This window comes from Triturus cristatus, chromosome 12 (assembly GCF_964204655.1).
Source record: "Triturus cristatus chromosome 12, aTriCri1.1, whole genome shotgun sequence".
Classification (NCBI taxonomy): domain Eukaryota; kingdom Metazoa; phylum Chordata; class Amphibia; order Caudata; family Salamandridae; genus Triturus; species Triturus cristatus.
Window position 1 is genome coordinate 217,275,386 of NC_140595.1, and position 25,494 is coordinate 217,300,879.

Genomic DNA, 25,494 nt, shown 5'->3' on the forward strand with positions numbered 1-25,494 from the left:
TCTCCTGCACTCTGTTTATGCAAATGAGCAAGCAGAGAGCTCAGGAATAAAACACCAAACTCATGTCCCCCAAAAAAGCAGCAGACAATTGCTGGATATTCCCCAACTTGTAATGCTTTTCTTTTAAACAAATGATAAACAGCCTCACCTGTGGCAAGGCTTAAAAAAATTGAATAAACTCTTAAATGTTCCTCTCCACGGAAATCTTTAGTAAAAGGCGAAAGATTTTTTCGTTTTGAAGAGAAACCAGAGTAAGTGACAATATAGCTCTCTAGGGTAAGTGGCGGCACATCAAAGACCCTGTCATTGCGAGGGTGAGGACCTGAAAGGTATTTTCAGGCTCTAAGAAAGAGGGCGAGAACCAGGCCGGTGGGCAAAACAGGCCAACATTTCAAAGTCTCTGCTCAAGGTACAAAAAGGTGGACTGTTCACATGTGTATGTCTGGGAATATGCAAATTTCTTTTGTACTCACCTCAGCTCATTAGGAGTTGTCGGGGCTGCTGGGGAAGGGGAACAGGAAATGTGAAACAGGCTTTTAGTTAAGTGGCACTGTAGGCCTTTTGTCCCCTAGCCATTTTACACTTTCAACACGCTCTACACATAGCCATGCACCGTATGTGCCTTTTTCACACGTACTTTCATTAAACCTGAATATAGAAGGATATATCTGTCTAGGCTGGAGACACGTGAAACAAGTCTGACGTGCCCCTTCAAGTCTACCTGAGAGGAAGCTGACTCAGGATTGGCGACCTCTCAGGGCACCTCTAACGGGCACAAATAACGGGCAAGCCCTATGAAAAGCACAGCATGAGTCTTGGTCCCACCTTTAAAAAGGAGGGTGACCTCTGGGGTCTGGCAGCAGGATCTTTGGGAGATAAAAAAATATACTGCCTGCGATCGTGAAGTTTCAAGTCAGTCAAGAAAAGCAATCTCATGCACTGCACAAGCTCTTTCCCATGAGGCACCTCTCCTGCACTCTGTTTATGCAAATGAGCAAGCAGAGAGCTCAGGAATAAAACACCAAACTCATGTCCCTCAAAAAAGCAGCAGACAATTGCTGGATATTCCCCAACTTGTAATGCTTTTCTTTTAAACAAATGATAAACAACCTCACCTGTGGCAAGGCTTAAAAAAATTGAATAAACTCTTAAATGTTCCTCTCCACGGAAATCTTTAGTAAAAGGCGAAAGATTTTTTCGTTTTGAAGAGAAACCAGAGTAAGTGACAATATAGCTCTCTAGGGTAAGTGGCGGCACATCAAAGACCCTGTCATTGCGAGGGTGAGGACCTGAAAGGTATTTTCAGGCTCTAAGAAAGAGGGCGAGAACCAGGCCGGTGGGCAAAACAGGCCAACATTTCAAAGTCTCTGCTCAAGGTACAAAAAGGTGGACTGTTCACATGTGTATGTCTGGGAATATGCAAATTTCTTTTGTACTCACCTCAGCTCATTAGGAGTTGTCGGGGCTGCTGGGGAAGGGGAACAGGAAATGTGAATCAGGCTTTTAGTTAAGTGGCACTGTAGGCCTTTTGTCCCCTAGCCATTTTACGCTTTCAACACCATCTCTCCAATCGATATGCTCAGAGCCACCACTGTGCTCTACACATAGCCATGCACCGTATGTGCCTTTTTCACACGTACTTTCATTAAACCTGAATATAGAAGGATATATCTGTCTAGGCTGGAGACACATGAAACAAGTCTGACGTGCCCCTTCAAGTCTACCTGAGAGGAAGCTGACTCAGGATTGGTGACCTCTCACGGGCACAAATAACGGGCAAGCCCTATGAAAAGCACAGCATGAGTCTTGGTCCCACCTTTAAAAAGGAGGGTGACCTCTGGGATCTGGCAGCAGGATCTTTGGGAGATAAGAAAATATACTGCCTGCAATCGTGAAGTTTCAAGTCAGTCAAGAAAAGCAATCTCATGCACTGCACAAGCTCTTTCCCATGAGGCACCTCTCCTGCACTCTGTTTATGCAAATGAGCAAGCAGAGAGCTCAGGAATAAAACACCAAACTCATGTCCCCCAAAAAAGCAGCAGACAATTGCTGGATATTCCCCAACTTGTAATGCTTTTCTTTTAAACAAATGATAAACAGCCTCACCTGTGGCAAGGCTTAAAAAAATTGAATAAACTCTTAAATGTTCCTCTCCACGGAAATCTTTAGTAAAAGGCGAAAGATTTTTTCGTTTTGAAGAGAAACCAGAGTAAGTGACAATATAGCTCTCTAGGGTAAGTGGCGGCACATCAAAGACCCTGTCATTGCGAGGGTGAGGACCTGAAAGGTATTTTCAGGCTCTAAGAAAGAGGGCGAGAACCAGGCCGGTGGGCAAAACAGGCCAACATTTCAAAGTCTCTGCTCAAGGTACAAAAAGGTGGACTGTTCACATGTGTATGTCTGGGAATATGCAAATTTCTTTTGTACTCACCTCAGCTCATTAGGAGTTGTCGGGGCTGCTGGGGAAGGGGAACAGGAAATGTGAATCAGGCTTTTAGTTAAGTGGCACTGTAGGCCTTTTGTCCCCTAGCCATTTTACGCTTTCAACACGCTCTACACATAGCCATGCACCGTATGTGCCTTTTTCACACGTACTTTCATTAAACCTGAATATAGAAGGATATATCTGTCTAGGCTGGAGACACGTGAAACAAGTCTGACGTGCCCCTTCAAGTCTACCTGAGAGGAAGCTGACTCAGGATTGGTGACCTCTCACGGGCACAAATAACGGGCAAGCCCTATGAAAAGCACAGCATGAGTCTTGGTCCCACCTTTAAAAAGGAGGGTGACCTCTGGGATCTGGCAGCAGGATCTTTGGGAGATAAGAAAATATACTGCCTGCGATCGTGAAGTTTCAAGTCAGTCAAGAAAAGCAATCTCATGCACTGCACAAGCTCTTTCCCATGAGGCACCTCTCCTGCACTCTGTTTATGCAAATGAGCAAGCAGAGAGCTCAGGAATAAAACACCAAACTCATGTCCCCCAAAAAAGCAGCAGACAATTGCTGGATATTCCCCAACTTGTAATGCTTTTCTTTTAAACAAATGATAAACAGCCTCACCTGTGGCAAGGCTTAAAAAAATTGAATAAACTCTTAAATGTTCCTCTCCACGGAAATCTTTAGTAAAAGGCGAAAGATTTTTTCGTTTTGAAGAGAAACCAGAGTAAGTGACAATATAGCTCTCTAGGGTAAGTGGCGGCACATCAAAGACCCTGTCATTGCGAGGGTGAGGACCTGAAAGGTATTTTCAGGCTCTAAGAAAGAGGGCGAGAACCAGGCCGGTGGGCAAAACAGGCCAACATTTCAAAGTCTCTGCTCAAGGTACAAAAAGGTGGACTGTTCACATGTGTATGTCTGGGAATATGCAAATTTCTTTTGTACTCACCTCAGCTCATTAGGAGTTGTCGGGGCTGCTGGGGAAGGGGAACAGGAAATGTGAATCAGGCTTTTAGTTAAGTGGCACTGTAGGCCTTTTGTCCCCTAGCCATTTTACGCTTTCAACACCATCTCTCCAATCGATATGCTCAGAGCCACCACTGTGCTCTACACATAGCCATGCACCGTATGTGCCTTTTTCACACGTACTTTCATTAAACCTGAATATAGAAGGATATATCTGTCTAGGCTGGAGACACATGAAACAAGTCTGACGTGCCCCTTCAAGTCTACCTGAGAGGAAGCTGACTCAGGATTGGTGACCTCTCACGGGCACAAATAACGGGCAAGCCCTATGAAAAGCACAGCATGAGTCTTGGTCCCACCTTTAAAAAGGAGGGTGACCTCTGGGATCTGGCAGCAGGATCTTTGGGAGATAAGAAAATATACTGCCTGCAATCGTGAAGTTTCAAGTCAGTCAAGAAAAGCAATCTCATGCACTGCACAAGCTCTTTCCCATGAGGCACCTCTCCTGCACTCTGTTTATGCAAATGAGCAAGCAGAGAGCTCAGGAATAAAACACCAAACTCATGTCCCCCAAAAAAGCAGCAGACAATTGCTGGATATTCCCCAACTTGTAATGCTTTTCTTTTAAACAAATGATAAACAGCCTCACCTGTGGCAAGGATTAAAAAAATTGAATAAACTCTTAAATGTTCCTCTCCACGGAAATCTTTAGTAAAAGGCGAAAGATTTTTTCGTTTTGAAGAGAAACCAGAGTAAGTGACAATATAGCTCTCTAGGGTAAGTGGCGGCACATCAAAGACCCTGTCATTGCGAGGGTGAGGACCTGAAAGGTATTTTCAGGCTCTAAGAAAGAGGGCGAGAACCAGGCCGGTGGGCAAAACAGGCCAACATTTCAAAGTCTCTGCTCAAGGTACAAAAAGGTGGACTGTTCACATGTGTATGTCTGGGAATATGCAAATTTCTTTTGTACTCACCTCAGCTCATTAGGAGTTGTCGGGGCTGCTGGGGAAGGGGAACAGGAAATGTGAATCAGGCTTTTAGTTAAGTGGCACTGTAGGCCTTTTGTCCCCTAGCCATTTTACGCTTTCAACACCATCCCTCCAATCGATATGCTCAGAGCCACCACTGTGCTCTACACATAGCCATGCACCGTATGTGCCTTTTTCACACGTACTTTCATTAAACCTGAATATAGAAGGATATATCTGTCTAGGCTGGAGACACGTGAAACAAGTCTGACGTGCCCCTTCAAGTCTACCTGAGAGGAAGCTGACTCAGGATTGGCGACCTCTCAGGGCACCTCTAACAGGCACAAATAACGGGCAAGCCCTATGAAAAGCACAGCATGAGTCTTGGTCCCACCTTTAAAAAGGAGGGTGACCTCTGGGATCTGGCAGCAGGATCTTTGGGAGATAAGAAAATATACTGCCTGCGATCGTGAAGTTTCAAGTCAGTCAAGAAAAGCAATCTCATGCACTGCACAAGCTCTTTCCCATGAGGCACCTCTCCTGCACTCTGTTTATGCAAATGAGCAAGCAGAGAGCTCAGGAATAAAACACCAAACTCATGTCCCCCAAAAAAGCAGCAGACAATTGCTGGATATTCCCCAACTTGTAATGCTTTTCTTTTAAACAAATGATAAACAGCCTCACCTGTGGCAAGGCTTAAAAAAATTGAATAAACTCTTAAATGTTCCTCTCCACGGAAATCTTTAGTAAAAGGCGAAAGATTTTTTCGTTTTGAAGAGAAACCAGAGTAAGTGACAATATAGCTCTCTAGGGTAAGTGGCGGCACATCAAAGACCCTGTCATTGCGAGGGTGAGGACCTGAAAGGTATTTTCAGGCTCTAAGAAAGAGGGCGAGAACCAGGCCGGTGGGCAAAACAGGCCAACATTTCAAAGTCTCTGCTCAAGGTACAAAAAGGTGGACTGTTCACATGTGTATGTCTGGGAATATGCAAATTTCTTTTGTACTCACCTCAGCTCATTAGGAGTTGTCGGGGCTGCTGGGGAAGGGGAACAGGAAATGTGAATCAGGCTTTTAGTTAAGTGGCACTGTAGGCCTTTTGTCCCCTAGCCATTTTACGCTTTCAACACGCTCTACACATAGCCATGCACCGTATGTGCCTTTTTCACACGTACTTTCATTAAACCTGAATATAGAAGGATATATCTGTCTAGGCTGGAGACACATGAAACAAGTCTGACGTGCCCCTTCAAGTCTACCTGAGAGGAAGCTGACTCAGGATTGGTGACCTCTCACGGGCACAAATAAGGGGCAAGCCCTATGAAAAGCACAGCATGAGTCTTGGTCCCACCTTTAAAAAGGAGGGTGACCTCTGGGATCTGGCAGCAGGATCTTTGGGAGATAAGAAAATATACTGCCTGCGATCGTGAAGTTTGAAGTCAGTCAAGAAAAGCAATCTCATGCACTGCACAAGCTCTTTCCCATGAGGCACCTCTCCTGCACTCTGTTTATGCAAATGAGCAAGCAGAGAGCTCAGGAATAAAACACCAAACTCATGTCCCCCAAAAAAGCAGCAGACAATTGCTGGATATTCCCCAACTTCTAATACTTTTCTTTTAAACAAATGATAAACAGCCTCACCTGTGGCAAGGCTTAAAAAAATTGAATAAACTCTTAAATGTTCCTCGCCACGGAAATCTTTAGTAAAAGGCGAAAGATTTTTTCGTTTTGAAGAGAAACCAGAATAAGTGACAATATAGCTCTCTAGGGTAAGTGGCGCCACATCAAAGACCCTGTCATTGCGAGGGTGAGGACCTGAAAGGTATTTTCAGGCTCTAAGAAAGAGGGCGAGAACCAGGCCGGTGGGCAAAACAGGCCAACATTTCAGAGTCTCTGCTCAAGGTACAAAAAGGTGGACTGTTCACATGTGTATATCTGGGAATATGCAAATTTCTTTTGTACTCACCTCAGCTCATTAGGAGTTGTCGGGGCTGCTGGGGAAGGGGAACAGGAAATGTGAATCAGGCTTTTAGTTAAGTGGCACTGTAGGCCTTTTGTCCCCTAGCCATTTTACGCTTTCAACACCATCCCTCCAATCGATAGGCTCAGAGCCACCACTGTGCTCTACACATAGCCATGCACCGTATGTGCCTTTTTCACACGTACTTTCATTAAACCTGAATATAGAAGGATATATCTGTCTAGGCTGGAGACACGTGAAACAAGTCTGACGTGCCCCTTCAAGTCTACCTGAGAGGAAGCTGACTCAGGATTGGCGACCTCTCAGGGCACCTCTAAACGGGCACAAATAACGGGCAAGCCCTATGAAAAGCACAGCATGAGTCTTGGTCCCACCTTTAAAAAGGAGGGTGACCTCTGGGATCTGGCAGCAGGATCTTTGGGAGATAAGAAAATATACTGCCTGCGATCGTGAAGTTTCAAGTCAGTCAAGAAAAGCAATCTCATGCACTGCACAAGCTCTTTCCCATGAGGCACCTCTCCTGCACTCTGTTTATGCAAATGAGCAAGCAGAGAGCTCAGGAATAAAACACCAAACTCATGTCCCTCAAAAAAGCAGCAGACAATTGCTGGATATTCCCCAACTTGTAATGCTTTTCTTTTAAACAAATGATAAACAGCCTCACCTGTGGCAAGGCTTAAAAAAATTGAATAAACTCTTAAATGTTCCTCTCCACGGAAATCTTTAGTAAAAGGCGAAAAACTTTTTCGTTTTGAAGAGAAACCAGAGTAAGTGACAATATAGCTCTCTAGGGTAAGTGGCGGCACATCAAAGACCCTGTCATTGCGAGGGTGAGGACCTGAAAGGTATTTTCAGGCTCTAAGAAAGAGGGCGAGAACCAGGCCGGTGGGCAAAACAGGCCAACATTTCAAAGTCTCTGCTCAAGGTACAAAAAGGTGGACTGTTCACATGTGTATGTCTGGGAATATGCAAATTTCTTTTGTACTCACCTCAGCTCATTAGGAGTTGTCGGGGCTGCTGGGGAAGGGGAACAGGAAATGTGAATCAGGCTTTTAGTTAAGTGGCACTGTAGGCCTTTTGTCCCCTAGCCATTTTACGCTTTCAACACCATCTCTCCAATCGATATGCTCAGAGCCACCACTGTGCTCTACACATAGCCATGCACCGTATGTGCCTTTTTCACACGTACTTTCATTAAACCTGAATATAGAAGGATATATCTGTCTAGGCTGGAGACACATGAAACAAGTCTGACGTGCCCCTTCAAGTCTACCTGAGAGGAAGCTGACTCAGGATTGGTGACCTCTCACGGGCACAAATAAGGGGCAAGCCCTATGAAAAGCACAGCATGAGTCTTGGTCCCACCTTTAAAAAGGAGGGTGACCTCTGGGATCTGGCAGCAGGATCTTTGGGAGATAAGAAAATATACTGCCTGCGATCGTGAAGTTTGAAGTCAGTCAAGAAAAGCAATCTCATGCACTGCACAAGCTCTTTCCCATGAGGCACCTCTCCTGCACTCTGTTTATGCAAATGAGCAAGCAGAGAGCTCAGGAATAAAACACCAAACTCATGTCCCCCAAAAAAGCAGCAGACAATTGCTGGATATTCCCCAACTTCTAATACTTTTCTTTTAAACAAATGATAAACAGCCTCACCTGTGGCAAGGCTTAAAAAAATTGAATAAACTCTTAAATGTTCCTCGCCACGGAAATCTTTAGTAAAAGGCGAAAGATTTTTTCGTTTTGAAGAGAAACCAGAATAAGTGACAATATAGCTCTCTAGGGTAAGTGGCGCCACATCAAAGACCCTGTCATTGCGAGGGTGAGGACCTGAAAGGTATTTTCAGGCTCTAAGAAAGAGGGCGAGAACCAGGCCGGTGGGCAAAACAGGCCAACATTTCAGAGTCTCTGCTCAAGGTACAAAAAGGTGGACTGTTCACATGTGTATATCTGGGAATATGCAAATTTCTTTTGTACTCACCTCAGCTCATTAGGAGTTGTCGGGGCTGCTGGGGAAGGGGAACAGGAAATGTGAATCAGGCTTTTAGTTAAGTGGCACTGTAGGCCTTTTGTCCCCTAGCCATTTTACGCTTTCAACACCATCCCTCCAATCGATATGCTCAGAGCCACCACTGTGCTCTACACATAGCCATGCACCGTATGTGCCTTTTTCACACGTACTTTCATTAAACCTGAATATAGAAGGATATATCTGTCTAGGCTGGAGACACGTGAAACAAGTCTGACGTGCCCCTTCAAGTCTACCTGAGAGGAAGCTGACTCAGGATTGGCGACCTCTCAGGGCACCTCTAAACGGACACAAATAACGGGCAAGCCCTATGAAAAGCACAGCATGAGTCTTGGTCCCACCTTTAAAAAGGAGGGTGACCTCTGGGATCTGGCAGCAGGATCTTTGGGAGATAAGAAAATATACTGCCTGCGATCGTGAAGTTTCAAGTCAGTCAAGAAAAGCAATCTCATGCACTGCACAAGCTCTTTCCCATGAGGCACCTCTCCTGCACTCTGTTTATGCAAATGAGCAAGCAGAGAGCTCAGGAATAAAACACCAAACTCATGTCCCCCAAAAAAGCAGCAGACAATTGCTGGATATTCCCCAACTTGTAATGCTTTTCTTTTAAACAAATGATAAACAGCCTCACCTGTGGCAAGGCTTAAAAAAATTGAATAAACTCTTAAATGTTCCTCTCCACGGAAATCTTTAGTAAAAGGCGAAAGATTTTTTCGTTTTGAAGAGAAACCAGAGTAAGTGACAATATAGCTCTCTAGGGTAAGTGGCGGCACATCAAAGACCCTGTCATTGCGAGGGTGAGGACCTGAAAGGTATTTTCAGGCTCTAAGAAAGAGGGCGAGAACCAGGCCGGTGGGCAAAACAGGCCAACATTTCAAAGTCTCTGCTCAAGGTACAAAAAGGTGGACTGTTCACATGTGTATGTCTGGGAATATGCAAATTTCTTTTGTACTCACCTCAGCTCATTAGGAGTTGTCGGGGCTGCTGGGGAAGGGGAACAGGAAATGTGAATCAGGCTTTTAGTTAAGTGGCACTGTAGGCCTTTTGTCCCCTAGCCATTTTACGCTTTCAACACCATCTCTCCAATCGATATGCTCAGAGCCACCACTGTGCTCTACACATAGCCATGCACCGTATGTGCCTTTTTCACACGTACTTTCATTAAACCTGAATATAGAAGGATATATCTGTCTAGGCTGGAGACACATGAAACAAGTCTGACGTGCCCCTTCAAGTCTACCTGAGAGGAAGCTGACTCAGGATTGGTGACCTCTCACGGGCACAAATAAGGGGCAAGCCCTATGAAAAGCACAGCATGAGTCTTGGTCCCACCTTTAAAAAGGAGGGTGACCTCTGGGATCTGGCAGCAGGATCTTTGGGAGATAAGAAAATATACTGCCTGCGATCGTGAAGTTTGAAGTCAGTCAAGAAAAGCAATCTCATGCACTGCACAAGCTCTTTCCCATGAGGCACCTCTCCTGCACTCTGTTTATGCAAATGAGCAAGCAGAGAGCTCAGGAATAAAACACCAAACTCATGTCCCCCAAAAAAGCAGCAGACAATTGCTGGATATTCCCCAACTTCTAATACTTTTCTTTTAAACAAATGATAAACAGCCTCACCTGTGGCAAGGCTTAAAAAAATTGAATAAACTCTTAAATGTTCCTCGCCACGGAAATCTTTAGTAAAAGGCGAAAGATTTTTTCGTTTTGAAGAGAAACCAGAATAAGTGACAATATAGCTCTCTAGGGTAAGTGGCGCCACATCAAAGACCCTGTCATTGCGAGGGTGAGGACCTGAAAGGTATTTTCAGGCTCTAAGAAAGAGGGCGAGAACCAGGCCGGTGGGCAAAACAGGCCAACATTTCAGAGTCTCTGCTCAAGGTACAAAAAGGTGGACTGTTCACATGTGTATATCTGGGAATATGCAAATTTCTTTTGTACTCACCTCAGCTCATTAGGAGTTGTCGGGGCTGCTGGGGAAGGGGAACAGGAAATGTGAATCAGGCTTTTAGTTAAGTGGCACTGTAGGCCTTTTGTCCCCTAGCCATTTTACGCTTTCAACACCCTCCCTCCAATCGATATGCTCAGAGCCACCACTGTGCTCTACACATAGCCATGCACCGTATGTGCCTTTTTCACACGTACTTTCATTAAACCTGAATATAGAAGGATATATCTGTCTAGGCTGGAGACACGTGAAACAAGTCTGACGTGCCCCTTCAAGTCTACCTGAGAGGAAGCTGACTCAGGATTGGCGACCTCTCAGGGCACCTCTAACGGGCACAAATAACGGGCAAGCCCTATGAAAAGCACAGCATGAGTCTTGGTCCCACCTTTAAAAAGGAGGGTGACCTCTGGGGTCTGGCAGCAGGATCTTTGGGAGATAAAAAAATATACTGCCTGCGATCGTGAAGTTTCAAGTCAGTCAAGAAAAGCAATCTCATGCACTGCACAAGCTCTTTCCCATGAGGCACCTCTCCTGCACTCTGTTTATGCAAATGAGCAAGCAGAGAGCTCAGGAATAAAACACCAAACTCATGTCCCTCAAAAAAGCAGCAGACAATTGCTGGATATTCCCCAACTTGTAATGCTTTTCTTTTAAACAAATGATAAACAGCCTCACCTGTGGCAAGGCTTAAAAAAATTGAATAAACTCTTAAATGTTCCTCTCCACGGAAATCTTTAGTAAAAGGCGAAAGATTTTTTCGTTTTGAAGAGAAACCAGAGTAAGTGACAATATAGCTCTCTAGGGTAAGTGGCGGCACATCAAAGACCCTGTCATTGCGAGGGTGAGGACCTGAAAGGTATTTTCAGGCTCTAAGAAAGAGGGCGAGAACCAGGCCGGTGGGCAAAACAGGCCAACATTTCAAAGTCTCTGCTCAAGGTACAAAAAGGTGGACTGTTCACATGTGTATGTCTGGGAATATGCAAATTTCTTTTGTACTCACCTCAGCTCATTAGGAGTTGTCGGGGCTGCTGGGGAAGGGGAACAGGAAATGTGAATCAGGCTTTTAGTTAAGTGGCACTGTAGGCCTTTTGTCCCCTAGCCATTTTACGCTTTCAACACCATCTCTCCAATCGATATGCTCAGAGCCACCACTGTGCTCTACACATAGCCATGCACCGTATGTGCCTTTTTCACACGTACTTTCATTAAACCTGAATATAGAAGGATATATCTGTCTAGGCTGGAGACACATGAAACAAGTCTGACGTGCCCCTTCAAGTCTACCTGAGAGGAAGCTGACTCAGGATTGGTGACCTCTCACGGGCACAAATAACGGGCAAGCCCTATGAAAAGCACAGCATGAGTCTTGGTCCCACCTTTAAAAAGGAGGGTGACCTCTGGGATCTGGCAGCAGGATCTTTGGGAGATAAGAAAATATACTGCCTGCAATCGTGAAGTTTCAAGTCAGTCAAGAAAAGCAATCTCATGCACTGCACAAGCTCTTTCCCATGAGGCACCTCTCCTGCACTCTGTTTATGCAAATGAGCAAGCAGAGAGCTCAGGAATAAAACACCAAACTCATGTCCCCCAAAAAAGCAGCAGACAATTGCTGGATATTCCCCAACTTGTAATGCTTTTCTTTTAAACAAATGATAAACAGCCTCACCTGTGGCAAGGCTTAAAAAAATTGAATAAACTCTTAAATGTTCCTCTCCACGGAAATCTTTAGTAAAAGGCGAAAGATTTTTTCGTTTTGAAGAGAAACCAGAGTAAGTGACAATATAGCTCTCTAGGGTAAGTGGCGGCACATCAAAGACCCTGTCATTGCGAGGGTGAGGACCTGAAAGGTATTTTCAGGCTCTAAGAAAGAGGGCGAGAACCAGGCCGGTGGGCAAAACAGGCCAACATTTCAAAGTCTCTGCTCAAGGTACAAAAAGGTGGACTGTTCACATGTGTATGTCTGGGAATATGCAAATTTCTTTTGTACTCACCTCAGCTCATTAGGAGTTGTCGGGGCTGCTGGGGAAGGGGAACAGGAAATGTGAATCAGGCTTTTAGTTAAGTGGCACTGTAGGCCTTTTGTCCCCTAGCCATTTTACGCTTTCAACACGCTCTACACATAGCCATGCACCGTATGTGCCTTTTTCACACGTACTTTCATTAAACCTGAATATAGAAGGATATATCTGTCTAGGCTGGAGACACGTGAAACAAGTCTGACGTGCCCCTTCAAGTCTACCTGAGAGGAAGCTGACTCAGGATTGGTGACCTCTCACGGGCACAAATAACGGGCAAGCCCTATGAAAAGCACAGCATGAGTCTTGGTCCCACCTTTAAAAAGGAGGGTGACCTCTGGGATCTGGCAGCAGGATCTTTGGGAGATAAGAAAATATACTGCCTGCGATCGTGAAGTTTCAAGTCAGTCAAGAAAAGCAATCTCATGCACTGCACAAGCTCTTTCCCATGAGGCACCTCTCCTGCACTCTGTTTATGCAAATGAGCAAGCAGAGAGCTCAGGAATAAAACACCAAACTCATGTCCCCCAAAAAAGCAGCAGACAATTGCTGGATATTCCCCAACTTGTAATGCTTTTCTTTTAAACAAATGATAAACAGCCTCACCTGTGGCAAGGCTTAAAAAAATTGAATAAACTCTTAAATGTTCCTCTCCACGGAAATCTTTAGTAAAAGGCGAAAGATTTTTTCGTTTTGAAGAGAAACCAGAGTAAGTGACAATATAGCTCTCTAGGGTAAGTGGCGGCACATCAAAGACCCTGTCATTGCGAGGGTGAGGACCTGAAAGGTATTTTCAGGCTCTAAGAAAGAGGGCGAGAACCAGGCCGGTGGGCAAAACAGGCCAACATTTCAAAGTCTCTGCTCAAGGTACAAAAAGGTGGACTGTTCACATGTGTATGTCTGGGAATATGCAAATTTCTTTTGTACTCACCTCAGCTCATTAGGAGTTGTCGGGGCTGCTGGGGAAGGGGAACAGGAAATGTGAATCAGGCTTTTAGTTAAGTGGCACTGTAGGCCTTTTGTCCCCTAGCCATTTTACGCTTTCAACACCATCTCTCCAATCGATATGCTCAGAGCCACCACTGTGCTCTACACATAGCCATGCACCGTATGTGCCTTTTTCACACGTACTTTCATTAAACCTGAATATAGAAGGATATATCTGTCTAGGCTGGAGACACATGAAACAAGTCTGACGTGCCCCTTCAAGTCTACCTGAGAGGAAGCTGACTCAGGATTGGTGACCTCTCACGGGCACAAATAACGGGCAAGCCCTATGAAAAGCACAGCATGAGTCTTGGTCCCACCTTTAAAAAGGAGGGTGACCTCTGGGATCTGGCAGCAGGATCTTTGGGAGATAAGAAAATATACTGCCTGCAATCGTGAAGTTTCAAGTCAGTCAAGAAAAGCAATCTCATGCACTGCACAAGCTCTTTCCCATGAGGCACCTCTCCTGCACTCTGTTTATGCAAATGAGCAAGCAGAGAGCTCAGGAATAAAACACCAAACTCATGTCCCCCAAAAAAGCAGCAGACAATTGCTGGATATTCCCCAACTTGTAATGCTTTTCTTTTAAACAAATGATAAACAGCCTCACCTGTGGCAAGGATTAAAAAAATTGAATAAACTCTTAAATGTTCCTCTCCACGGAAATCTTTAGTAAAAGGCGAAAGATTTTTTCGTTTTGAAGAGAAACCAGAGTAAGTGACAATATAGCTCTCTAGGGTAAGTGGCGGCACATCAAAGACCCTGTCATTGCGAGGGTGAGGACCTGAAAGGTATTTTCAGGCTCTAAGAAAGAGGGCGAGAACCAGGCCGGTGGGCAAAACAGGCCAACATTTCAAAGTCTCTGCTCAAGGTACAAAAAGGTGGACTGTTCACATGTGTATGTCTGGGAATATGCAAATTTCTTTTGTACTCACCTCAGCTCATTAGGAGTTGTCGGGGCTGCTGGGGAAGGGGAACAGGAAATGTGAATCAGGCTTTTAGTTAAGTGGCACTGTAGGCCTTTTGTCCCCTAGCCATTTTACGCTTTCAACACCATCCCTCCAATCGATATGCTCAGAGCCACCACTGTGCTCTACACATAGCCATGCACCGTATGTGCCTTTTTCACACGTACTTTCATTAAACCTGAATATAGAAGGATATATCTGTCTAGGCTGGAGACACGTGAAACAAGTCTGACGTGCCCCTTCAAGTCTACCTGAGAGGAAGCTGACTCAGGATTGGCGACCTCTCAGGGCACCTCTAACAGGCACAAATAACGGGCAAGCCCTATGAAAAGCACAGCATGAGTCTTGGTCCCACCTTTAAAAAGGAGGGTGACCTCTGGGATCTGGCAGCAGGATCTTTGGGAGATAAGAAAATATACTGCCTGCGATCGTGAAGTTTCAAGTCAGTCAAGAAAAGCAATCTCATGCACTGCACAAGCTCTTTCCCATGAGGCACCTCTCCTGCACTCTGTTTATGCAAATGAGCAAGCAGAGAGCTCAGGAATAAAACACCAAACTCATGTCCCCCAAAAAAGCAGCAGACAATTGCTGGATATTCCCCAACTTGTAATGCTTTTCTTTTAAACAAATGATAAACAGCCTCACCTGTGGCAAGGCTTAAAAAAATTGAATAAACTCTTAAATGTTCCTCTCCACGGAAATCTTTAGTAAAAGGCGAAAGATTTTTTCGTTTTGAAGAGAAACCAGAGTAAGTGACAATATAGCTCTCTAGGGTAAGTGGCGGCACATCAAAGACCCTGTCATTGCGAGGGTGAGGACCTGAAAGGTATTTTCAGGCTCTAAGAAAGAGGGCGAGAACCAGGCCGGTGGGCAAAACAGGCCAACATTTCAAAGTCTCTGCTCAAGGTACAAAAAGGTGGACTGTTCACATGTGTATGTCTGGGAATATGCAAATTTCTTTTGTACTCACCTCAGCTCATTAGGAGTTGTCGGGGCTGCTGGGGAAGGGGAACAGGAAATGTGAATCAGGCTTTTAGTTAAGTGGCACTGTAGGCCTTTTGTCCCCTAGCCATTTTACGCTTTCAACACGCTCTACACATAGCCATGCACCGTATGTGCCTTTTTCACACGTACTTTCATTAAACCTGAATATAGAAGGATATATCTGTCTAGGCTGGAGACACATGAAACAAGTCTGACGTGCCCCTTCAAGTCTACCTGAGAGGAAGCTGACTCAGGATTGGTGACCTCTCACGGGCACAAATAAGGGGCAAGCCCTATGAAAAGCACAGCATGAGTCTTGGTCCCACCTTTAAAAAGGAGGGTGACCTCTGGGATCTGGCAGCAGGATCTTTGGGAGATAAGAAAATATACTGCCTGCGATCGTGAAGTTTGAAGTCAGTCAAGAAAAGCAATCTCATGCACTGCACAAGCTCTTTCCCATGAGGCACCTCTCCTGCACTCTGTTTATGCAAATGAGCAAGCAGAGAGCTCAGGAATAAAACACCAAACTCATGTCCCCCAAAAAAGCAGCAGACAATTGCTGGATATTCCCCAACTTCTAATACTTTTCTTTTAAACAAATGATAAACAGCCTCACCTGTGGCAAGGCTTAAAAAAATTGAATAAACTCTTAAATGTTCCTCGCCACGGAAATCTTTAGTAAAAGGCGAAAGATTTTTTCGTTTTGAAGAGAAACCAGAATAAGTGACAATATAGCTCTCTAGGGTAAGTGGCGCCACATCAAAGACCCTGTCATTGCGAGGGTGAGGACCTGAAAGGTATTTTCAGGCTCTAAGAAAGAGGGCGAGAACCAGGCCGGTGGGCAAAACAGGCCAACATTTCAGAGTCTCTGCTCAAGGTACAAAAAGGTGGACTGTTCACATGTGTATATCTGGGAATATGCAAATTTCTTTTGTACTCACCTCAGCTCATTAGGAGTTGTCGGGGCTGCTGGGGAAGGGGAACAGGAAATGTGAATCAGGCTTTTAGTTAAGTGGCACTGTAGGCCTTTTGTCCCCTAGCCATTTTACGCTTTCAACACCATCCCTCCAATCGATAGGCTCAGAGCCACCACTGTGCTCTACACATAGCCATGCACCGTATGTGCCTTTTTCACACGTACTTTCATTAAACCTGAATATAGAAGGATATATCTGTCTAGGCTGGAGACACGTGAAACAAGTCTGACGTGCCCCTTCAAGTCTACCTGAGAGGAAGCTGACTCAGGATTGGCGACCTCTCAGGGCACCTCTAAACGGACACAAATAACGGGCAAGCCCTATGAAAAGCACAGCATGAGTCTTGGTCCCACCTTTAAAAAGGAGGGTGACCTCTGGGATCTGGCAGCAGGATCTTTGGGAGATAAGAAAATATACTGCCTGCGATCGTGAAGTTTCAAGTCAGTCAAGAAAAGCAATCTCATGCACTGCACAAGCTCTTTCCCATGAGGCACCTCTCCTGCACTCTGTTTATGCAAATGAGCAAGCAGAGAGCTCAGGAATAAAACACCAAACTCATGTCCCCCAAAAAAGCAGCAGACAATTGCTGGATATTCCCCAACTTGTAATGCTTTTCTTTTAAACAAATGATAAACAGCCTCACCTGTGGCAAGGCTTACAAAAATTGAATAAACTCTTAAATGTTCCTCTCCACGGAAATCTTTAGTAAAAGGCGAAAGATTTTTTCGTTTTGAAGAGAAACCAGAGTAAGTGACAATATAGCTCTCTAGGGTAAGTGGCGGCACATCAAAGACCCTGTCATTGCGAGGGTGAGGACCTGAAAGGTATTTTCAGGCTCTAAGAAAGAGGGCGAGAACCAGGCCGGTGGGCAAAACAGGCCAACATTTCAAAGTCTCTGCTCAAGGTACAAAAAGGTGGACTGTTCACATGTGTATGTCTGGGAATATGCAAATTTCTTTTGTACTCACCTCAGCTCATTAGGAGTTGTCGGGGCTGCTGGGGAAGGGGAACAGGAAATGTGAATCAGGCTTTTAGTTAAGTGGCACTGTAGGCCTTTTGTCCCCTAGCCATTTTACGCTTTCAACACCATCTCTCCAATCGATATGCTCAGAGCCACCACTGTGCTCTACACATAGCCATGCACCGTATGTGCCTTTTTCACACGTACTTTCATTAAACCTGAATATAGAAGGATATATCTGTCTAGGCTGGAGACACATGAAACAAGTCTGACGTGCCCCTTCAAGTCTACCTGAGAGGAAGCTGACTCAGGATTGGTGACCTCTCACGGGCACAAATAAGGGGCAAGCCCTATGAAAAGCACAGCATGAGTCTTGGTCCCACCTTTAAAAAGGAGGGTGACCTCTGGGATCTGGCAGCAGGATCTTTGGGAGATAAGAAAATATACTGCCTGCGATCGTGAAGTTTGAAGTCAGTCAAGAAAAGCAATCTCATGCACTGCACAAGCTCTTTCCCATGAGGCACCTCTCCTGCACTCTGTTTATGCAAATGAGCAAGCAGAGAGCTCAGGAATAAAACACCAAACTCATGTCCCCCAAAAAAGCAGCAGACAATTGCTGGATATTCCCCAACTTCTAATACTTTTCTTTTAAACAAATGATAAACAGCCTCACCTGTGGCAAGGCTTAAAAAAATTGAATAAACTCTTAAATGTTCCTCGCCACGGAAATCTTTAGTAAAAGGCGAAAGATTTTTTCGTTTTGAAGAGAAACCAGAATAAGTGACAATATAGCTCTCTAGGGTAAGTGGCGCCACATCAAAGACCCTGTCATTGCGAGGGTGAGGACCTGAAAGGTATTTTCAGGCTCTAAGAAAGAGGGCGAGAACCAGGCCGGTGGGCAAAACAGGCCAACATTTCAGAGTCTCTGCTCAAGGTACAAAAAGGTGGACTGTTCACATGTGTATATCTGGGAATATGCAAATTTCTTTTGTACTCACCTCAGCTCATTAGGAGTTGTCGGGGCTGCTGGGGAAGGGGAACAGGAAATGTGAATCAGGCTTTTAGTTAAGTGGCACTGTAGGCCTTTTGTCCCCTAGCCATTTTACGCTTTCAACACCATCCCTCCAATCGATATGCTCAGAGCCACCACTGTGCTCTACACATAGCCATGCACCGTATGTGCCTTTTTCACACGTACTTTCATTAAACCTGAATATAGAAGGATATATCTGTCTAGGCTGGAGACACGTGAAACAAGTCTGACGTGCCCCTTCAAGTCTACCTGAGAGGAAGCTGACTCAGGATTGGCGACCTCTCAGGGCACCTCTAAACGGACACAAATAACGGGCAAGCCCTATGAAAAGCACAGCATGAGTCTTGGTCCCACCTTTAAAAAGGAGGGTGACCTCTGGGATCTGGCAGCAGGATCTTTGGGAGATAAGAAAATATACTGCCTGCGATCGTGAAGTTTCAAGTCAGTCAAGAAAAGCAATCTCATGCACTGCACAAGCTCTTTCCCATGAGGCACCTCTCCTGCACTCTGTTTATGCAAATGAGCAAGCAGAGAGCTCAGGAATAAAACACCAAACTCATGTCCCCCAAAAAAGCAGCAGACAATTGCTGGATATTCCCCAACTTGTAATGCTTTTCTTTTAAACAAATGATAAACAGCCTCACCTGTGGCAAGGCTTAAAAAAATTGAATAAACTCTTAAATGTTCCTCTCCACGGAAATCTTTAGTAAAAGGCGAAAGATTTTTTCGTTTTGAAGAGAAACCAGAGTAAGTGACAATATAGCTCTCTAGGGTAAGTGGCGGCACATCAAAGACCCTGTCATTGCGAGGGTGAGGACCTGAAAGGTATTTTCAGGCTCTAAGAAAGAGGGCGAGAACCAGGCCGGTGGGCAAAACAGGCCAACATTTCAAAGTCTCTGCTCAAGGTACAAAAAGGTGGACTGTTCACATGTGTATGTCTGGGAATATGCAAATTTCTTTTGTACTCACCTCAGCTCATTAGGAGTTGTCGGGGCTGCTGGGGAAGGGGAACAGGAAATGTGAAACAGGCTTTTAGTTAAGTGGCACTGTAGGCCTTTTGTCCCCTAGCCATTTTACACTTTCAACACGCTCTACACATAGCCATGCACCGTATGTGCCTTTTTCACACGTACTTTCATTAAACCTGAATATAGAAGGATATATCTGTCTAGGCTGGAGACACGTGAAACAAGTCTGACGTGCCCCTTCAAGTCTACCTGAGAGGAAGCTGACTCAGGATTGGCGACCTCTCAGGGCACCTCTAACGGGCACAAATAACGGGCAAGCCCTATGAAAAGCACAGCATGAGTCTTGGTCCCACCTTTAAAAAGGAGGGTGACCTCTGGGGTCTGGCAGCAGGATCTTTGGGAGATAAAAAAATATACTGCCTGCGATCGTGAAGTTTCAAGTCAGTCAAGAAAAGCAATCTCATGCACTGCACAAGCTCTTTCCCATGAGGCACCTCTCCTGCACTCTGTTTATGCAAATGAGCAAGCAGAGAGCTCAGGAATAAAACACCAAACTCATGTCCCTCAAAAAAGCAGCAGACAATTGCTGGATATTCCCCAACTTGTAATGCTTTTCTTTTAAACAAATGATAAACAGCCTCACCTGTGGCAAGGCTTAAAAAAATTGAATAAACTCTTAAATGTTCCTCTCCACGGAAATCTTTAGTAAAAGGCGAAAGATTTTTTCGTTTTGAAGAGAAACCAGAGTAAGTGACAATATAGCTCTCTAGGGTAAGTGGCGGCACATCAAAGACCCTGTCATTGCGAGGGTGAGGACCTGAAAGGTATTTTCAGGCTCTAAGAAAGAGGGCGAGAACCAGGCCGGTGGGCAAAACAGGCCAACATTTCAAAGTCTCTGCTCAAGGTACAAAAAGGTGGACTGTTCACATGTGTATATCTGGGAATATGCAAATTTCTTTTGTACTCACCTCAGCTCATTAGGAGTTGTCGGGGCTGCTGGGGAAGGGGAACAGGAAATGTGAATCAGGCTTTTAGTTAAGTGGCACTGTAGGCCTTTTGTCCCCTAGCCATTTTACGCTTTCAACACGCTCTACACATAGCCATGCACCGTATGTGCCTTTTTCACACGTACTTTCATTAAACCTGAATATAGAAGGATATATCTGTCTAGGCTGGAGACACGTGAAACAAGTCTGACGTGCCCCTTCAAGTCTACCTGAGAGGAAGCTGACTCAGGATTGGTGACCTCTCACGGGCACAAATAACGGGCAAGCCCTATGAAAAGCACAGCATGAGTCTTGGTCCCACCTTTAAAAAGGAGGGTGACCTCTGGGATCTGGCAGCAGGATCTTTGGGAGATAAGAAAATATACTGCCTGCGATCGTGAAGTTTCAAGTCAGTCAAGAAAAGCAATCTCATGCACTGCACAAGCTCTTTCCCATGAGGCACCTCTCCTGCACTCTGTTTATGCAAATGAGCAAGCAGAGAGCTCAGGAATAAAACACCAAACTCATGTCCCCCAAAAAAGCAGCAGACAATTGCTGGATATTCCCCAACTTGTAATGCTTTTCTTTTAAACAAATGATAAACAGCCTCACCTGTGGCAAGGCTTAAAAAAATTGAATAAACTCTTAAATGTTCCTCTCCACGGAAATCTTTAGTAAAAGGCGAAAGATTTTTTCGTTTTGAAGAGAAACCAGAGTAAGTGACAATATAGCTCTCTAGGGTAAGTGGCGGCACATCAAAGACCCTGTCATTGCGAGGGTGAGGACCTGAAAGGTATTTTCAGGCTCTAAGAAAGAGGGCGAGAACCAGGCCGGTGGGCAAAACAGGCCAACATTTCAAAGTCTCTGCTCAAGGTACAAAAAGGTGGACTGTTCACATGTGTATGTCTGGGAATATGCAAATTTCTTTTGTACTCACCTCAGCTCATTAGGAGTTGTCGGGGCTGCTGGGGAAGGGGAACAGGAAATGTGAATCAGGCTTTTAGTTAAGTGGCACTGTAGGCCTTTTGTCCCCTAGCCATTTTACGCTTTCAACACCATCTCTCCAATCGATATGCTCAGAGCCACCACTGTGCTCTACACATAGCCATGCACCGTATGTGCCTTTTTCACACGTACTTTCATTAAACCTGAATATAGAAGGATATATCTGTCTAGGCTGGAGACACATGAAACAAGTCTGACGTGCCCCTTCAAGTCTACCTGAGAGGAAGCTGACTCAGGATTGGTGACCTCTCACGGGCACAAATAACGGGCAAGCCCTATGAAAAGCACAGCATGAGTCTTGGTCCCACCTTTAAAAAGGAGGGTGACCTCTGGGATCTGGCAGCAGGATCTTTGGGAGATAAGAAAATATACTGCCTGCAATCGTGAAGTTTCAAGTCAGTCAAGAAAAGCAATCTCATGCACTGCACAAGCTCTTTCCCATGAGGCACCTCTCCTGCACTCTGTTTATGCAAATGAGCAAGCAGAGAGCTCAGGAATAAAACACCAAACTCATGTCCCCCAAAAAAGCAGCAGACAATTGCTGGATATTCCCCAACTTGTAATGCTTTTCTTTTAAACAAATGATAAACAGCCTCACCTGTGGCAAGGCTTAAAAAAATTGAATAAACTCTTAAATGTTCCTCTCCACGGAAATCTTTAGTAAAAGGCGAAAGATTTTTTCGTTTTGAAGAGAAACCAGAGTAAGTGACAATATAGCTCTCTAGGGTAAGTGGCGGCACATCAAAGACCCTGTCATTGCGAGGGTGAGGACCTGAAAGGTATTTTCAGGCTCTAAGAAAGAGGGCGAGAACCAGGCCGGTGGGCAAAACAGGCCAACATTTCAAAGTCTCTGCTCAAGGTACAAAAAGGTGGACTGTTCACATGTGTATGTCTGGGAATATGCAAATTTCTTTTGTACTCACCTCAGCTCATTAGGAGTTGTCGGGGCTGCTGGGGAAGGGGAACAGGAAATGTGAATCAGGCTTTTAGTTAAGTGGCACTGTAGGCCTTTTGTCCCCTAGCCATTTTACGCTTTCAACACCATCCCTCCAATCGATATGCTCAGAGCCACCACTGTGCTCTACACATAGCCATGCACCGTATGTGCCTTTTTCACACGTACTTTCATTAAACCTGAATATAGAAGGATATATCTGTCTAGGCTGGAGACACGTGAAACAAGTCTGACGTGCCCCTTCAAGTCTACCTGAGAGGAAGCTGACTCAGGATTGGCGACCTCTCAGGGCACCTCTAACAGGCACAAATAACGGGCAAGCCCTATGAAAAGCACAGCATGAGTCTTGGTCCCACCTTTAAAAAGGAGGGTGACCTCTGGGATCTGGCAGCAGGATCTTTGGGAGATAAGAAAATATACTGCCTGCGATCGTGAAGTTTCAAGTCAGTCAAGAAAAGCAATCTCATGCACTGCACAAGCTCTTTCCCATGAGGCACCTCTCCTGCACTCTGTTTATGCAAATGAGCAAGCAGAGAGCTCAGGAATAAAACACCAAACTCATGTCCCCCAAAAAAGCAGCAGACAATTGCTGGATATTCCCCAACTTGTAATGCTTTTCTTTTAAACAAATGATAAACAGCCTCACCTGTGGCAAGGCTTAAAAAAATTGAATAAACTCTTAAATGTTCCTCTCCACGGAAATCTTTAGTAAAAGGCGAAAGATTTTTTCGTTTTGAAGAGAAACCAGAGTAAGTGACAATATAGCTCTCTAGGGTAAGTGGCGGCACATCAAAGACCCTGTCATTGCGAGGGTGAGGACCTGAAAGGTATTTTCAGGCTCTAAGAAAGAGGGCGAGAACCAGGCCGGTGGGCAAAACAGGCCAACATTTCAAAGTCTCTGCTCAAGGTACAAAAAGGTGGACTGTTCACATGTGTATATCTGGGAATATGCAAATTTCTTTTGTACTCACCTCAGCTCATTAGGAGTTGTCGGGGCTGCTGGGGAAGGGGAACAGGAAATGTGAATCAGGCTTTTAGTTAAGTGGCACTGTAGGCCTTTTGTCCCCTAGCCATTTTACGCTTTCAACACCATCCCTCCAATCGATAGGCTCAGAGCCACCACTGTGCTCTACACATAGCCATGCACCGTATGTGCCTTTTTCACACGTACTTTCATTAAACCTGAATATAGAAGGATATATCTGTCTAGGCTGGAGACACGTGAAACAAGTCTGACGTGCCCCTTCAAGTCTACCTGAGAGGAAGCTGACTCAGGATTGGCGACCTCTCAGGGCACCTCTAAACGGACACAAATAACGGGCAAGCCCTATGAAAAGCACAGCATGAGTCTTGGTCCCACCTTTAAAAAGGAGGGTGACCTCTGGGATCTGGCAGCAGGATCTTTGGGAGATAAGAAAATATACTGCCTGCGATCGTGAAGTTTCAAGTCAGTCAAGAAAAGCAATCTCATGCACTGCACAAGCTCTTTCCCATGAGGCACCTCTCCTGCACTCTGTTTATGCAAATGAGCAAGCAGAGAGCTCAGGAATAAAACACCAAACTCATGTCCCCCAAAAAAGCAGCAGACAATTGCTGGATATTCCCCAACTTGTAATGCTTTTCTTTTAAACAAATGATAAACAGCCTCACCTGTGGCAAGGCTTAAAAAAATTGAATAAACTCTTAAATGTTCCTCTCCACGGAAATCTTTAGTAAAAGGCGAAAGATTTTTTCGTTTTGAAGAGAAACCAGAGTAAGTGACAATATAGCTCTCTAGGGTAAGTGGCGGCACATCAAAGACCCTGTCATTGCGAGGGTGAGGACCTGAAAGGTATTTTCAGGCTCTAAGAAAGAGGGCGAGAACCAGGCCGGTGGGCAAAACAGGCCAACATTTCAAAGTCTCTGCTCAAGGTACAAAAAGGTGGACTGTTCACATGTGTATGTCTGGGAATATGCAAATTTCTTTTGTACTCACCTCAGCTCATTAGGAGTTGTCGGGGCTGCTGGGGAAGGGGAACAGGAAATGTGAAACAGGCTTTTAGTTAAGTGGCACTGTAGGCCTTTTGTCCCCTAGCCATTTTACACTTTCAACACGCTCTACACATAGCCATGCACCGTATGTGCCTTTTTCACACGTACTTTCATTAAACCTGAATATAGAAGGATATATCTGTCTAGGCTGGAGACACGTGAAACAAGTCTGACGTGCCCCTTCAAGTCTACCTGAGAGGAAGCTGACTCAGGATTGGCGACCTCTCAGGGCACCTCTAACGGGCACAAATAACGGGCAAGCCCTATGAAAAGCACAGCATGAGTCTTGGTCCCACCTTTAAAAAGGAGGGTGACCTCTGGGGTCTGGCAGCAGGATCTTTGGGAGATAAGAACATATACTGCCTGCGATCGTGAAGTTTCAAGTCAGTCAAGAAAAGCAATCTCATGCACTGCACAAGCTCTTTCCCATGAGGCACCTCTCCTGCACTCTGTTTATGCAAATGAGCAAGCAGAGAGCTCAGGAATAAAACACCAAACTCATGTCCCCCAAAAAAGCAGCAGACAATTGCTGGATATTCCCCAACTTGTAATGCTTTTCTTTTAAACAAATGATAAACAGCCTCACCTGTGGCAAGGCTTAAAAAAATTGAATAAACTCTTAAATGTTCCTCTCCACGGAAATCTTTAGTAAAAGGCGAAAGATTTTTTCGTTTTGAAGAGAAACCAGAGTAAGTGACAATATAGCTCTCTAGGGTAAGTGGCGGCACATCAAAGACCCTGTCATTGCGAGGGTGAGGACCTGAAAGGTATTTTCAGGCTCTAAGAAAGAGGGCGAGAACCAGGCCGGTGGGCAAAACAGGCCAACATTTCAAAGTCTCTGCTCAAGGTACAAAAAGGTGGACTGTTCACATGTGTATGTCTGGGAATATGCAAATTTCTTTTGTACTCACCTCAGCTCATTAGGAGTTGTCGGGGCTGCTGGGGAAGGGGAACAGGAAATGTGAATCAGGCTTTTAGTTAAGTGGCACTGTAGGCCTTTTGTCCCCTAGCCATTTTACGCTTTCAACACGCTCTACACATAGCCATGCACCGTATGTGCCTTTTTCACACGTACTTTCATTAAACCTGAATATAGAAGGATATATCTGTCTAGGCTGGAGACACGTGAAACAAGTCTGACGTGCCCCTTCAAGTCTACCTGAGAGGAAGCTGACTCAGGATTGGTGACCTCTCACGGGCACAAATAACGGGCAAGCCCTATGAAAAGCACAGCATGAGTCTTGGTCCCACCTTTAAAAAGGAGGGTGACCTCTGGGATCTGGCAGCAGGATCTTT

The 25,494-nt window shown here is 45.1% G+C and overlaps 26 non-coding genes across 26 annotated transcripts; all 26 read right to left on the reverse strand.

Moving 5' to 3' along the window:
* Nucleotides 1-140: 140 nt before the first annotated feature.
* Nucleotides 141-255, reverse strand: LOC146773790 (U5 spliceosomal RNA). Its single transcript, XR_014972432.1, has one exon. It is a non-coding gene; the product is annotated as a U5 spliceosomal RNA (small nuclear RNA).
* An 852-nt stretch (nt 256-1,107) lies between these two features.
* LOC146773791 (U5 spliceosomal RNA) lies at nt 1,108-1,222 on the reverse strand. The gene has a single exon (XR_014973758.1). It is a non-coding gene; the product is annotated as a U5 spliceosomal RNA (small nuclear RNA).
* An 876-nt stretch (nt 1,223-2,098) lies between these two features.
* Nucleotides 2,099-2,213, reverse strand: LOC146773792 (U5 spliceosomal RNA). Its single transcript, XR_014972433.1, has one exon. It is a non-coding gene; the product is annotated as a U5 spliceosomal RNA (small nuclear RNA).
* An 840-nt stretch (nt 2,214-3,053) lies between these two features.
* Nucleotides 3,054-3,168, reverse strand: LOC146773793 (U5 spliceosomal RNA). The gene has a single exon (XR_014972434.1). It is a non-coding gene; the product is annotated as a U5 spliceosomal RNA (small nuclear RNA).
* Nucleotides 3,169-4,044: 876 nt separating this feature from the next.
* Nucleotides 4,045-4,159, reverse strand: LOC146773794 (U5 spliceosomal RNA). The gene has a single exon (XR_014973984.1). It is a non-coding gene; the product is annotated as a U5 spliceosomal RNA (small nuclear RNA).
* An 888-nt stretch (nt 4,160-5,047) lies between these two features.
* Nucleotides 5,048-5,162, reverse strand: LOC146773795 (U5 spliceosomal RNA). The gene has a single exon (XR_014972435.1). It is a non-coding gene; the product is annotated as a U5 spliceosomal RNA (small nuclear RNA).
* An 840-nt stretch (nt 5,163-6,002) lies between these two features.
* Nucleotides 6,003-6,117, reverse strand: LOC146773796 (U5 spliceosomal RNA). Its single transcript, XR_014974608.1, has one exon. It is a non-coding gene; the product is annotated as a U5 spliceosomal RNA (small nuclear RNA).
* Nucleotides 6,118-7,006: 889 nt separating this feature from the next.
* Nucleotides 7,007-7,121, reverse strand: LOC146773797 (U5 spliceosomal RNA). The gene has a single exon (XR_014974455.1). It is a non-coding gene; the product is annotated as a U5 spliceosomal RNA (small nuclear RNA).
* Nucleotides 7,122-7,997: 876 nt separating this feature from the next.
* LOC146773798 (U5 spliceosomal RNA) lies at nt 7,998-8,112 on the reverse strand. The gene has a single exon (XR_014974609.1). It is a non-coding gene; the product is annotated as a U5 spliceosomal RNA (small nuclear RNA).
* Nucleotides 8,113-9,001: 889 nt separating this feature from the next.
* Nucleotides 9,002-9,116, reverse strand: LOC146773799 (U5 spliceosomal RNA). Its single transcript, XR_014972436.1, has one exon. It is a non-coding gene; the product is annotated as a U5 spliceosomal RNA (small nuclear RNA).
* Nucleotides 9,117-9,992: 876 nt separating this feature from the next.
* LOC146773800 (U5 spliceosomal RNA) lies at nt 9,993-10,107 on the reverse strand. Its single transcript, XR_014974610.1, has one exon. It is a non-coding gene; the product is annotated as a U5 spliceosomal RNA (small nuclear RNA).
* An 888-nt stretch (nt 10,108-10,995) lies between these two features.
* On the reverse strand, nt 10,996-11,110 carry LOC146773801 (U5 spliceosomal RNA). The gene has a single exon (XR_014972437.1). It is a non-coding gene; the product is annotated as a U5 spliceosomal RNA (small nuclear RNA).
* An 876-nt stretch (nt 11,111-11,986) lies between these two features.
* Nucleotides 11,987-12,101, reverse strand: LOC146773802 (U5 spliceosomal RNA). Its single transcript, XR_014972438.1, has one exon. It is a non-coding gene; the product is annotated as a U5 spliceosomal RNA (small nuclear RNA).
* Nucleotides 12,102-12,941: 840 nt separating this feature from the next.
* Nucleotides 12,942-13,056, reverse strand: LOC146773803 (U5 spliceosomal RNA). The gene has a single exon (XR_014972439.1). It is a non-coding gene; the product is annotated as a U5 spliceosomal RNA (small nuclear RNA).
* Nucleotides 13,057-13,932: 876 nt separating this feature from the next.
* LOC146773804 (U5 spliceosomal RNA) lies at nt 13,933-14,047 on the reverse strand. The gene has a single exon (XR_014973985.1). It is a non-coding gene; the product is annotated as a U5 spliceosomal RNA (small nuclear RNA).
* Nucleotides 14,048-14,935: 888 nt separating this feature from the next.
* LOC146773805 (U5 spliceosomal RNA) lies at nt 14,936-15,050 on the reverse strand. The gene has a single exon (XR_014972440.1). It is a non-coding gene; the product is annotated as a U5 spliceosomal RNA (small nuclear RNA).
* An 840-nt stretch (nt 15,051-15,890) lies between these two features.
* Nucleotides 15,891-16,005, reverse strand: LOC146773806 (U5 spliceosomal RNA). The gene has a single exon (XR_014974611.1). It is a non-coding gene; the product is annotated as a U5 spliceosomal RNA (small nuclear RNA).
* Nucleotides 16,006-16,894: 889 nt separating this feature from the next.
* Nucleotides 16,895-17,009, reverse strand: LOC146773807 (U5 spliceosomal RNA). Its single transcript, XR_014972593.1, has one exon. It is a non-coding gene; the product is annotated as a U5 spliceosomal RNA (small nuclear RNA).
* Nucleotides 17,010-17,885: 876 nt separating this feature from the next.
* Nucleotides 17,886-18,000, reverse strand: LOC146773808 (U5 spliceosomal RNA). The gene has a single exon (XR_014974613.1). It is a non-coding gene; the product is annotated as a U5 spliceosomal RNA (small nuclear RNA).
* Nucleotides 18,001-18,889: 889 nt separating this feature from the next.
* Nucleotides 18,890-19,004, reverse strand: LOC146773809 (U5 spliceosomal RNA). The gene has a single exon (XR_014972441.1). It is a non-coding gene; the product is annotated as a U5 spliceosomal RNA (small nuclear RNA).
* Nucleotides 19,005-19,856: 852 nt separating this feature from the next.
* Nucleotides 19,857-19,971, reverse strand: LOC146773810 (U5 spliceosomal RNA). The gene has a single exon (XR_014972442.1). It is a non-coding gene; the product is annotated as a U5 spliceosomal RNA (small nuclear RNA).
* An 840-nt stretch (nt 19,972-20,811) lies between these two features.
* Nucleotides 20,812-20,926, reverse strand: LOC146773811 (U5 spliceosomal RNA). Its single transcript, XR_014972443.1, has one exon. It is a non-coding gene; the product is annotated as a U5 spliceosomal RNA (small nuclear RNA).
* Nucleotides 20,927-21,802: 876 nt separating this feature from the next.
* Nucleotides 21,803-21,917, reverse strand: LOC146773812 (U5 spliceosomal RNA). Its single transcript, XR_014972444.1, has one exon. It is a non-coding gene; the product is annotated as a U5 spliceosomal RNA (small nuclear RNA).
* Nucleotides 21,918-22,805: 888 nt separating this feature from the next.
* LOC146773813 (U5 spliceosomal RNA) lies at nt 22,806-22,920 on the reverse strand. Its single transcript, XR_014972445.1, has one exon. It is a non-coding gene; the product is annotated as a U5 spliceosomal RNA (small nuclear RNA).
* An 889-nt stretch (nt 22,921-23,809) lies between these two features.
* LOC146773814 (U5 spliceosomal RNA) lies at nt 23,810-23,924 on the reverse strand. Its single transcript, XR_014972446.1, has one exon. It is a non-coding gene; the product is annotated as a U5 spliceosomal RNA (small nuclear RNA).
* An 852-nt stretch (nt 23,925-24,776) lies between these two features.
* LOC146773815 (U5 spliceosomal RNA) lies at nt 24,777-24,891 on the reverse strand. Its single transcript, XR_014972447.1, has one exon. It is a non-coding gene; the product is annotated as a U5 spliceosomal RNA (small nuclear RNA).
* Nucleotides 24,892-25,494: the final 603 nt, after the last annotated feature.